This window comes from Balaenoptera borealis, assembly GCF_965194805.1.
Source record: "Balaenoptera borealis genome assembly, contig: HAP1_SCAFFOLD_1368, whole genome shotgun sequence".
NCBI classification, from domain to species: Eukaryota; Metazoa; Chordata; class Mammalia; order Artiodactyla; family Balaenopteridae; genus Balaenoptera; species Balaenoptera borealis.
Genome location: NW_028122853.1, coordinates 118333 through 128907, shown reverse-complemented (window position 1 = coordinate 128907; position 10575 = coordinate 118333). Strand labels below are relative to the sequence as shown.

Below are 10575 nucleotides of genomic sequence, written 5' to 3'. Positions count from 1 at the left end.
AGCAATCAGAAGCTTAATGTCAGGCACTTGCATTACAATTAAAAAAAAAAAACTGTCAGAGGCTCACACTACAGTAATATTGGCCTACTAGAGCTATTTTGAAAGTGTTCATTCCTCTTCTATTTTCTGGAAGAATTTCTGGAGTGTTGCTATTATTTCCATCTGAAATGTTTGATAGCATTCAGCAGTGATGCCATCTGGACAGGAGCATCATTGTGGGAAGATTTTTAATTATTAATTTAATTGACTGTCTATTATTGAGTCTGTTTTGAAGTTTGTGTCTCTCTACAAATTTTTTCATTGCATATATGTGTCTAATTTGTTGGTATAAATTTTGTCATACTATTTTCTTATAATTTTTAAAATTCAATAGGCTCAATGGTGATGTCTCCTTTTTCAGTCCTGATTTTAGTGATTCCTTAGGAATCTCTTTTTTTCTTCTTGGTCAGTCTGCCTAAGGTTTGTGATTTGTTATCTTTTGGTTTCATTGTGTTGTCCAAAAAAATTAATCAATAGTCAATCTAAGAAAAATGGAAATTTTTATTTGAGCCAACCTGAGGACTATAACATAGGAGACAATCTTCAGAAAACTCTGAGGACTGTTCCACCCATTGGAGGTAAAACCGTTATATAAGTTTTTGAGACAAAGTAGCATATTAATAGTTTACATAGTCCAACAAGGCGAGTAGTGGGTATTAATGACCCATTACAGGATTGAGAAAGGAAAGTTACTCTTAAGGAGTTACCTTGCTGGTTCCAGGAGGAAATTTCTTTTCTTTCTTTCTTTTTTTTTTTTTCTGTTTTTTTTTTTTTTTTGGCGTGTGGGCATTCCTGTATCTTTTAAGGGGATCTAGTTAATGTATAATGTGATGCACAAATCACACTAAAGGGGAGGGGGTAGTGGCTCAAATGGGCAGAGAGAATTTTATGTTTAAAATTTTTCTTGTCCTGCCTGAAAATAATTTTATTTCATTAATTCCACTTTTGATCATTAATCTTTCAATAGGAAGCATTAGGTGATCAAGTATTTGGTCCCTAAATGTTAGGGTGATTCTTTACCTGCCTTGGGTCCATCATGTCCCTTGATGCTGGGTCCTAATAGCCCGGTTCTTTCTTTCCTTTTAGGGGGTGGTACTAGTAAGATGTCTGGCAAGGAATAACGGTCAATTCCAAGTTGTCCAATAGGACTTGCACCAATTTTACCTTGCATGTGCATTGTGCATGTCCATTATTTTATAGAGAACTATAGATGTGATCAATAGTTCCCAGTTGTTTAGATATCATTATCTTAGTAGGAGCAGGTGATACACAGTGCAAAAAACAAGAAACTAAAACTTTATAAGTTACACAAACTGTAATCAAAGTGGGCAATAGGAGGAACAATATCATTAGTAAAGATTTAAGCCAATATCCTCTTGAACCAAACCATTTTCCTAGCATTTCCCTTAAACTGGGAAGAGGATCATTCAGAGTGGAAATCTGATTTTTCAGACGCACCATAAGGGGGGGTTGCATTACAAGACTCATCAGGTATAAAAACACAACATTCACTATGTATTATAGCATAAGCTCCCCCTTGAGAGGTGTTAGAATATTGAGGGCCATGCAATTCTGTAGGACTGCTTTTCTCATCATGGAAATTTCTGAACTGAGCAAACAAATGGCTTGGTTACTATCATTTAAGGATTGCTGGGTGAATTTTGTTAAAGCCTCTGTATGAGTAATGATATCTTCTATTCCAAGTGAAGGAATAAATATTGCAGCCAAATAATCATACCATTGGAAAACTGATTGAACCCAACATGCCAACATTGAAAGCAGAATGACAGCAGCTGTTTTCAAGGCTACCTGTAGGTGACATTGAGCCTAAAGGAAACCAATTGTACACCATCCTAACCAATCTGGGGAGATCCAAGGCCATAAATTTGTTCCATAAACCTATTGGGTCCTGTTAGGAGCTATCCCACCATTTTAACATCTAGTGAAAACCGTCTTTCAGACCTTGAAACATACACCCAAAGGTTATCAAACATTAGATAGGATTAATTTGGGATTTAAAAACATTGACTAATGTGGATCTGATGCCATCGTTCTGCAACTTGCAGCTTGACGTCAGGCGGATGCTTTCGAAAGCTGTGAGAATGGCCTGATGCATTCCTTTGGACTGCCACGCTTTATGCTACTGGATGCTAAGCCACGTTGCATTCATCCATTTCCTTACTGATGGGAATTTGGAGTGTTCCCAGTTTTTCCCATCACCAACACCCTTGTGCCTGTGTTCTTGTACACTACAGGTACCAGCGTGTCTCCGGAAGAAGTACCAGGCAGCGGACTTGCCGGAACATGGAGGAAATAGCTTTTATTTTTCCTTCCAGTTTTAAGATCTTGGGCTCAAAGCAAGGACTCTGGAGTCCCAGAGCAGGGATTAGGATTTGGACATCTTTGGGCATGATTACTCTGCCCACCACACCCAGCTCCCTCTCCAGAGCTCACCTACACCTACCTTCTTTGTTTGTATCAGTTCCCCCCAAGAGTCAGAGAGAGCAGTTGGCCTGTGGTTGGGCTGGTGCTGGTGTGGAGCGGGTGGGGTGGGGAGGGGGCATCTTCCCAGTAATTGGGCAGGGAGCAGAAGCAGGCAGGATGGGGTCTAGGGCTCTCCAGGCCAGCCGCCACTGTCTCCCAGGCTGGAGAAGGGGCTTGAGGGGAAAGGCAAATGGGGTGAACTGAATGAGGGTGGGGTTCTGACCTCCTCCTACACACGGGGGCCAGATGTATGACCTGCCACTATTTCCCTCTGGAACTGGAAAGCTCAGGGCCAAGCCACAGCCTGTGATATACATGTTTCCAGCAACATTTTTCTGTGGTAGTTGGTCAGAACACGGAACAGAGAGATTGTGTGCTCAGTGGAGGGAAGGGAGGCAGGGAAAATGCATCACCAAGGGTTGAGGTCACGCCCTCCCATGTCACCTCCCTTTCAACAAGCTTCTCTATTTCCTCACACTGGTGACCACAGCCCCGAGACCCCCTCTGCCGACAGGCGGTGCTGGTGCTGGTGCTGGACTTCTCCCCGGGCACAAGTTGCCTGCACGTCTCGGTGAGCAGAAACCTCAGCTGGAAGGTCTCTGCCAAACTTAGTTACGCAGACAGCAGCGAGATGTGCTACACCGCCAAGCAATAACCAGTGGATCAGGTTCAGGGTCAAAGCTGTAAACTAAGCAGTCAAGCCCACCTTCTCCAGGGAGGGGTTTGAGTGGAAGGATTAAGTCCCACGAACGTTCTTTTCTCACCCTGAGGTCTGTGACTGTCCCATCCCACATGTGGTCTGTCCGCCTGAGCTCATGCCATGAACTCTGGAAGCGAGTCAGGGTGAGAATATGGGGGAAGGGTGGACCCAAGTGCTTCCCATTGTCCAGGTGCAGTCACTCCTTACTTCCCATCCTCACTGCGCCCATCCCGCCCCTGTCCCGGGTAGCTCATGTTGGGTGGTCTCATATATGGGTCCCCTGATTCTAAGATGAGCTACTCTGAGGAGCCACCCTTCCCAATCTCATTCCATCCACACCCACAGTAGTTGTCAGACATCATAGGATCACAGAGTAGGATCGAGAGCCTCCTCCAGCGAATCCAACATTTTGAGCATCCCGACACCCTGTCGTGGGGTTTGGTGACTTCCGCATCATCCCCCTCCTATGTTTTGGGAATTTAACAACAACCCTTGAACAAAACAGATCCGACCCTTGCTTTTGCTCATTCAATGCCTTACAGAACCTGGACCAGCCTCTACTCCCTTTACTCCCTGAATCACATCTTTCTCCCTCAAGGGAGATTATCCCTGATTACTTTTATTCACACACAGGGACACACAGTCACCAACCTGGAATGTCCTATCTACCATCATACCCCCTTTTGTGTAGCAAAACACCGGTCTTTCGGGAAGGCGGTCAGGCAGAACCACCCTCGCCTCACTCAAACACAAATCTGTCCCTCTGAGTCTCAGGCTGGTACAGCCCTGGGTCCCGGCTGAGGGAAGGAAGTGCTCCCCAACCTCCAGTGAGGGGGAAATCGAACATGGAGTTCAGACTCAGTCTCGTGTGTCCTAAAGAGGCAGTCTGGGAGATTGAGCTGGCACACGGAAATATCATTTCCAGGAAAATCTGTGTCATGGGGCGGGTGGAAGAGTATTTGACGGGGACCATGCAAGAACACAGACCTACTAACCACACTTGCCATAGAACCTGACGGGCCAATTTCCACTCAAGGGTATAGAGACGACCAGGCTGGAGGAGGGTGGTCAGCTGGCTAGGGCAGGGAGGATGTGAAAGCTTCCAGATTGGAGCTCTGGAAGGGGGTCATGAGTTCCTGCTGATGGGGAGGGGGAATGGCAGAGATGAATGGGAACCGCCAGACCCCAAAGGAGGAGGGGGGTTTGGAGAGAACTAGAAGAGGGCCTTCGGGGGAAAGGGAGGACGTGCCAATGTGGCCTGGCAGAGCACACACAGGACCCAGACCTGGGACACTCCGCTGGCTTGACTGCAGGGATGGTAGCAGAGGCTGGCCCAGAGTCCCCACCACAGGATGCCAGAGATACTGTTCTGGAAAAGGCTCTGACGTGGAGCAGCGCCCCGCCCCGGCCCCCTACCCCTACCCCTACCCCTCCAGAGAGAAGGCAGAACACAGAACACAGAATAGGAGAGGTACTTTAATTGGAAACTGCTGTGAAACTGGGGCGGGGCGGGGGCAAAACAAGGGGGAGAGGAAGCCCTAGCTGAGGCAGAACAGGAGGGAACGAGCTTGGCCACAGCTCCCGGGCCCCAAAGGTACCAGCTGCTCCTCTTGCAGGAAGACGCTGGGCTCAACCTGTGAAACAGCGGAGTCAGGGAAGAGCCTCAAGCCAGGGCCAGCCCCCAGCCCTGCTCAACAGCCAGGACTGTGGGAAGGGGTACGGCGTGTGTAACACTCACTTCAAAGGGTCTGGAACTTGTCAGCCTGGTACTGCATGGCGGCTGCAACAGGGACAGGCATTAGCAGGCGCTCCAGACAGAGGGATATAGAAGCCCGTCCCCCTATCCCCGTGAGGAACCGCCTAGCCCTGCAACCTGAAACCCCCTCCAGACCCGATGCAAAGAGCTCTGGGCCTGATCACTCCCCACCACCCAAATTGAATGTGGAACCGGTTCCTAAAGGGAAACAAAATGTGCCAGCAGCTCTCATGCTGTGGGCCGTGCCACAACCAGTCAGAACTCGTCACACAAACAAACAAACAATCCAACAAGAACCTTAGAAGCCACACCAAGCAGCAGTTCAAGGAAAAAATCAACGAGGCATCTCTAAAAGTCCTATCAGAAGGAGATTCCCTAGGACTGGTCTGGTTGGCAAAGTGTGCATGCAGTCCAGACAGTACTTTGCTACTTGTACACACGCCCAGCTGTACATGCACAGCCGGCTCCAGGGCCAGGCCTGCTAGGTTCTCCTCCCCACAGGGATGTTGGTCCCTGCGAGGCCGACTGCACCTGCAGCCCACCCCCACCCCAGGTGCCCACCTGGGTTCTGCACTAAGACACCGCTCTCCGTCCCTGGTTCCTCATACCAAGTTGCTCCTTAAGGTCGTCTATTTCTCTCTGTAGCACGAGACACTAGGCCAGCAGACACAGGAGGAAGAGAAATGATTAGTATACTCTGGCCTCCTCTCTCCTCCACCTTCTCCTCTCTCCAGGGCCCTCCATCCCAAAGCCGGGTGGCTAGACTGGCAAGGGCTCCTCAGTGGAAAGGAGGTGGGCTCCCCTCCGTGGGGTACGCGATGGGGGCAGGGGAGGGGGGGCCCCACACATGTCAGTTGAACTTGGACCCAGATCCCGCCCTCGAGTTTGGGCCTGCATTTCCAGGAGCCAGAGGAAGCATTACCCAAGGACAGCCCGGCGTTCCCAGTGGCTGCTGCTGCCTTTCCGGTCTTGGGGGATGGTCAAGTGGCTCCCGGTCACCTGAGAGGGAAAGGACACACAATCCAGCTTCCCAGGCTCCCAGTGAGGTGGAAAGGGCCAAGCGGGGTCTAACGTGAGGTGAGGCAGCACCACCCTCCGCTGGCAACAAGCCGCCCCTGCTCTGCCCAGCAGCCCGAACCTTCTCTCTGGGCCTGCCTCCCCTGTTCCCCGGGGGCAGCCATTTCGCCACCGCGGTCCCCAAAGACTGTGGCTCTGGATTCGACCCTCCCAGAGCTGCAGCCACAGCCAGCACGTGGGAGAGCAATGTGGGCGAACAGGACTTAACAGAAAAGGCTGTTCCCCTGCAAGTCTACACCCGGAGGAGCTGTTTGGGGCACTGCCACCGATCACCCCGGCCGCACAAACCCCACACAGAGGATGATGTGGCTCAAGGCCAGCCCTGCCAGCACCCCGTCTCCTGTGGGAGAAGCTGCCTGGGAGCAAGGCTGTGCCCCCAGCAGAGACAGAGCCAGAGGTTTCTGTCCTCAACCCCTCTCCCCTCCCCTCATATCAAACCCACGACACTCACCTGAGGGGACAGGCCCCCTGGGCATGACTTCTCCTGGGTTCAGGGCCAAGGGCTCTGAGTTTCCTGGATCTTGGGGGCCTCTGGTGTTGAGGTCGCCACTGCTGGCTTTTCCACGATGCATGCGTGGAAAAGATGTGCCTGGCCTGTAAGCTGGCAGCTGAAACAAGAATTTCTCACCGATTTGGACTAAGGATGTGTGTGTGTGTGTGGGGTGTGTGGGGTGTGTGTGGGGTGTGTGTGTGTGTGTGTGTATGTGTGTGTGTGTGTGTGTGTGTGAGAGAGAGAGAGAGAGAGAGAGAGAGAGAGAGAGAGAGAGAGAGAGAGAGAGAGAGAGAGAGAGAGAGAGAGTTGTGTGATTCGGGGCCGGGGTGAGGCAGGGAATTGGGAAGGGAATTGAAAGGCTGATCTCATTAGCACTTTCTCCCTCAGTCAGCCCCAGGCCAGCAGGCAGAGCTGATCTAGGGACAACAGTGGGGCACTGAGAAAGCCCAGGTCCCCTGCAAGGAAGGTCTGGGGAACAGCTAGGAAGTAGGAATCAGGAAGCTGGTGAGTCTAAATACTGAGGCTTTTGGGGGAAGCTTTTAAGGGATCCCCCGACCCAATTCAGCTACCAGCCCTCCCTTCCATCCCAGCCCCAGTCTCGCAGAGGAGGCTGGAAACAGGCCAAGGGTGGAGAACCGGGCCCAGCACACCCGAAGTGCTACCTTAATGTTTGTCCCTAGTAAAAGGAGCCCGACCTGGCATCCTAATGACCCAGTGACCGAGGGGCACCCAATGACGACCCCTGAGGGATGGACAGAGGCAGCATGGGTGAAGACGTGTGTCCTGGGGGCGGTTGGAGCGGGGGTGGGGGAAGAGTGGGGAGAGAGGAGGAGCATGGCCTACTCACTCGGCGCTTTGCGGCTGGGTCTCTATTTGGGTCCTTATCTTCTCCCGCCACCGCCTCAGACTCCCTTGCCCGCCTGGCCACGGATTTCTTCCCAGCGCCGGTGTGCTTGGACTGTTCGGTTCCCAAAGGGACCAAGGTATACCTCTTGGATCTCCCAAGCAGCAGAATACCAGAGATTGGGGGCAAGGTGGCCGGTTCCAGGGCAGTTGCCGAGATTCGCTCTCCCCCGGAAGGGAAGGTTGTCCCCAGGGCAAGTTTGGAGGCTCCCCTGAGGGATTTCTTCTCCTGGGCTCCCTTCTTCCTAGGAGTGACCCGCGGCAGGCCACCTGCAGCAGCAGCAGCAGCAGCAGCTCCCGGGTAGCTGGGCCTGCTGCCCCCCTTCCCCCAGAGCACGCTCCGCATTTTCTTAGGGGAAGAGATGCCCTGCTCTCCCACGTCCTGCGTTTCCACAACCGAAGTGAGTCCTCGTGGAGCCGAGGACAGGGAAGAGCCTGGCACGTGAAGAAAATTCTCCCTGACTTGGAAATTCGAGTGTCTGGGAGTGTCCCCGGGATCCTCGGGTGTGCTGGGCTCGGCCTGGCCTCCTCCTCTGGGGTAAGTGCTCACCGTCATCAGCTGTGTCTCACTGAACTCATCTGAGGACTCGGGGTTGGACAGCAGCCAGGCCAGGCCTTCCTCGGGGAGCCGCTGGCGATCCGCAGCCACGTTCAACCTACGCTTAGGGCCTCTCTCAGGGTTCGCCCAGGCCCGGCCCGCTTCGGGCCCACCGAGGTGGAGAGGGCGGGCCGGAGCTGGCGGCGCTTCCCCACAGCTCTGGTCGGGCGCTCCTCGACCGCCGGGACCCGCCTCGAGGCCGGCCCACACGGCGGACACTTCGAAGGCGGCGCAGCTCGCCGGGGACGGGTGTCTGCGGACGCCCAGCACGTCGCACTTGGCCAGCTGCAGCAAGATGGCCGCCGCAGACTCCTCGTCCAGGAGGTCCCTCGTGTCGTCAGCCGGGGAGCCAGGTCGGCCTTCGGGGCCCCACGGCACCGGCCCTCCCGCTTCCAGCATCTCCCGCTCCGACTGGAAGCCCTCGGGGTCCGGGAAGCCGCCCCCGCCCTCGCCGCTCCGCGGCTCCCCGGGCTCGGGGCCTGGGTCGGGTCCCCATGGGACTGTGGGGCCGGCCGGGCCGACGCCGGCCCGCTCCCCGCCCTCTGGGCCGAAACCCGTTCCCCACACAGACACCTCATCGGGGGAGCTCATGTCGCGACCCTGGCGGCGCCGGAACCGGGGCGACGGTCGATGGCCCGAGTCGCGGTCGCGGGCGCGGTCACGGCGGGTGAGGCGGGCGGCGCTCAGAGGGCAGCGGCAGCCACCTCACGCGCCGCACGAGCTCGCCTCAAACGAGACGACGCGCGGCTTCCAGCGCGCCTCCCACGCCCGCGCCGCGGCCTCCTCATTGGTCCGGGCCCCGCCAACCAGCGGGCGCCTTGTTCGCCTGCCGCCTCGAGGCCTAACCAATGGGGTCGAGGGCCTCTGGTTTGCCCCCAAGCCTGTGGGCGGTCCGGCCAGTGGGCTGGCGAAGGGGATGGTGGGAGTGCCTCCCTCTGTCAAGCCTCTCGGCCCGCCTCCTCCTGTCCCGCCTCCCCTTTCCGGTTAGAGTCACAGCTGCTCTGAGCCTCCGTCTCCCATCTACACAGGGGGTCGGGGAGTTAGGGCGCTGGGCTCCACGGGTGGTGAGGATGAAACGTCAAGATGGAGGCGCTGGACGCCTAGCACGCGCCGAAAGCATTTGCCAGCCTCCCTTCCACCGCAAGCCTTACGACCCGACAGGAGAATGGGCACGGGAGTCCCGCAGTCAGTGATCAGGGGTCGGCCAGAGAGCAAAGGGATCGTATTTTCGTTCTGTAAGGTCTCTGTCTCAACTGCTCCATCAAATGTGGCTCAGCAAACGTTATTGGCAGGCGGGTTTGCCGGACAGACTGGGGTTGGCCTCGCTCCATCAGCCCTTCCCCCGCTCTGAGGCAAATTCAAAGAAGAGGAAATCGCAGTGGCCAGTTACACCCCAAGAGATGCTCCCCACCGCTGATCCTGGAGATGTGAGCTAAAACCACGAATCGGGTTTCACACACTAGGTTGACAACCTTCAAAGAGCTTAACCATTCCGAGGGTGGGAGAGGTTAGGAGCAAACCCCTGTGGCGGTGGTGCAAGAGATCCATTTGGGAGGTAATCTGGCAGAATCCATTGAAAGCAACTTAGTGCCAGCACGGACTCTGTGCCTGGCACTCTTCTAAGCGCTGGGCATAAATAGTAATGCATCCGCGTGACACGCCTAGAACTATAGTACCAACTATTACTGGCCTCTTACCGGTGAGGAAACAGGCACTGAGAGGTTCAGCCACTGGCCCAAGGTCATTCGGCTCGTGGGGATCAGCGGCAGGATTGAAACCAATCAATCTGACTCCAGAGTCCTTGCTTTGAGCCCAAGATCTTAAAACTGGAAGGAAAAATAAAAGCTATTTCCTCTATGTTCCGGCAAGTCCGCTGCCTGGTACTTCTTCCGGAGACACGCTGGTACCTGTAGTGTACAAGAACACAGGCACAAGGGTGTTGGTGATGGGAAAAACTGGGAACACTCCAAATTCCCATCAGTAAGGAAATGGATGAATGCAACGTGGCTTAGCATCCAGTAGCATAAAGCGTGGCAGTCCAAAGGAATGCATCAGGCCATTCTCACAGCCTTCGAAAGCATCCGCCTGACGTCAAACTGTAAGTTGCAGAACGATGGCTTTGGATTCACATTTGTAAATTAAAGCACTTGCGTGCGTGGGCACACACACACACACCAGTCAATCCTATGTAATATATGAGAATTCATTCAAGTATATGTACAAGTATGTTTTAAAGTTTTGAAGGACGCACAACCAAGGCCTACCAGTTGTGATGGCGGTGGGTGTGGATAGCCAGGTGTCTCTCAATTTTTCTTGGAACTGTCAGTTCTCAGCTTCCCTGAGCTGAGCAGTACTGATGTCTGGGGAGTGGTCCCTCTCTTGGTTTCTATATGGCCCATGGATGTTAGAATTTCCCTTGTCTGCCACCCAACTCCTACTCTGACACCCCTCCATTCCTCCCATACCTTCCTTCTGCTCTTTCCCTTTCATACTCCTCTGCCTTCAGTCACCTCTCTCTCCTGCAT

At 53.7% G+C, this 10575-nt stretch overlaps 1 pseudogene across 1 annotated transcript; it reads right to left on the bottom strand.

Moving 5' to 3' along the window:
• Window positions 1-4683: 4683 nt before the first annotated feature.
• Window positions 4684-10134, bottom strand: LOC309622006 (uncharacterized protein CXorf49 homolog pseudogene; annotated as a pseudogene). Its single transcript has 5 exons — window positions 6508-10134; window positions 5902-5978; window positions 5541-5633; window positions 4962-5003; window positions 4684-4857 (listed from the first exon to the last, which is right to left on the bottom strand). The product of its transcript is annotated as an uncharacterized protein CXorf49 homolog pseudogene (transcript).
• Window positions 10135-10575: the final 441 nt, after the last annotated feature.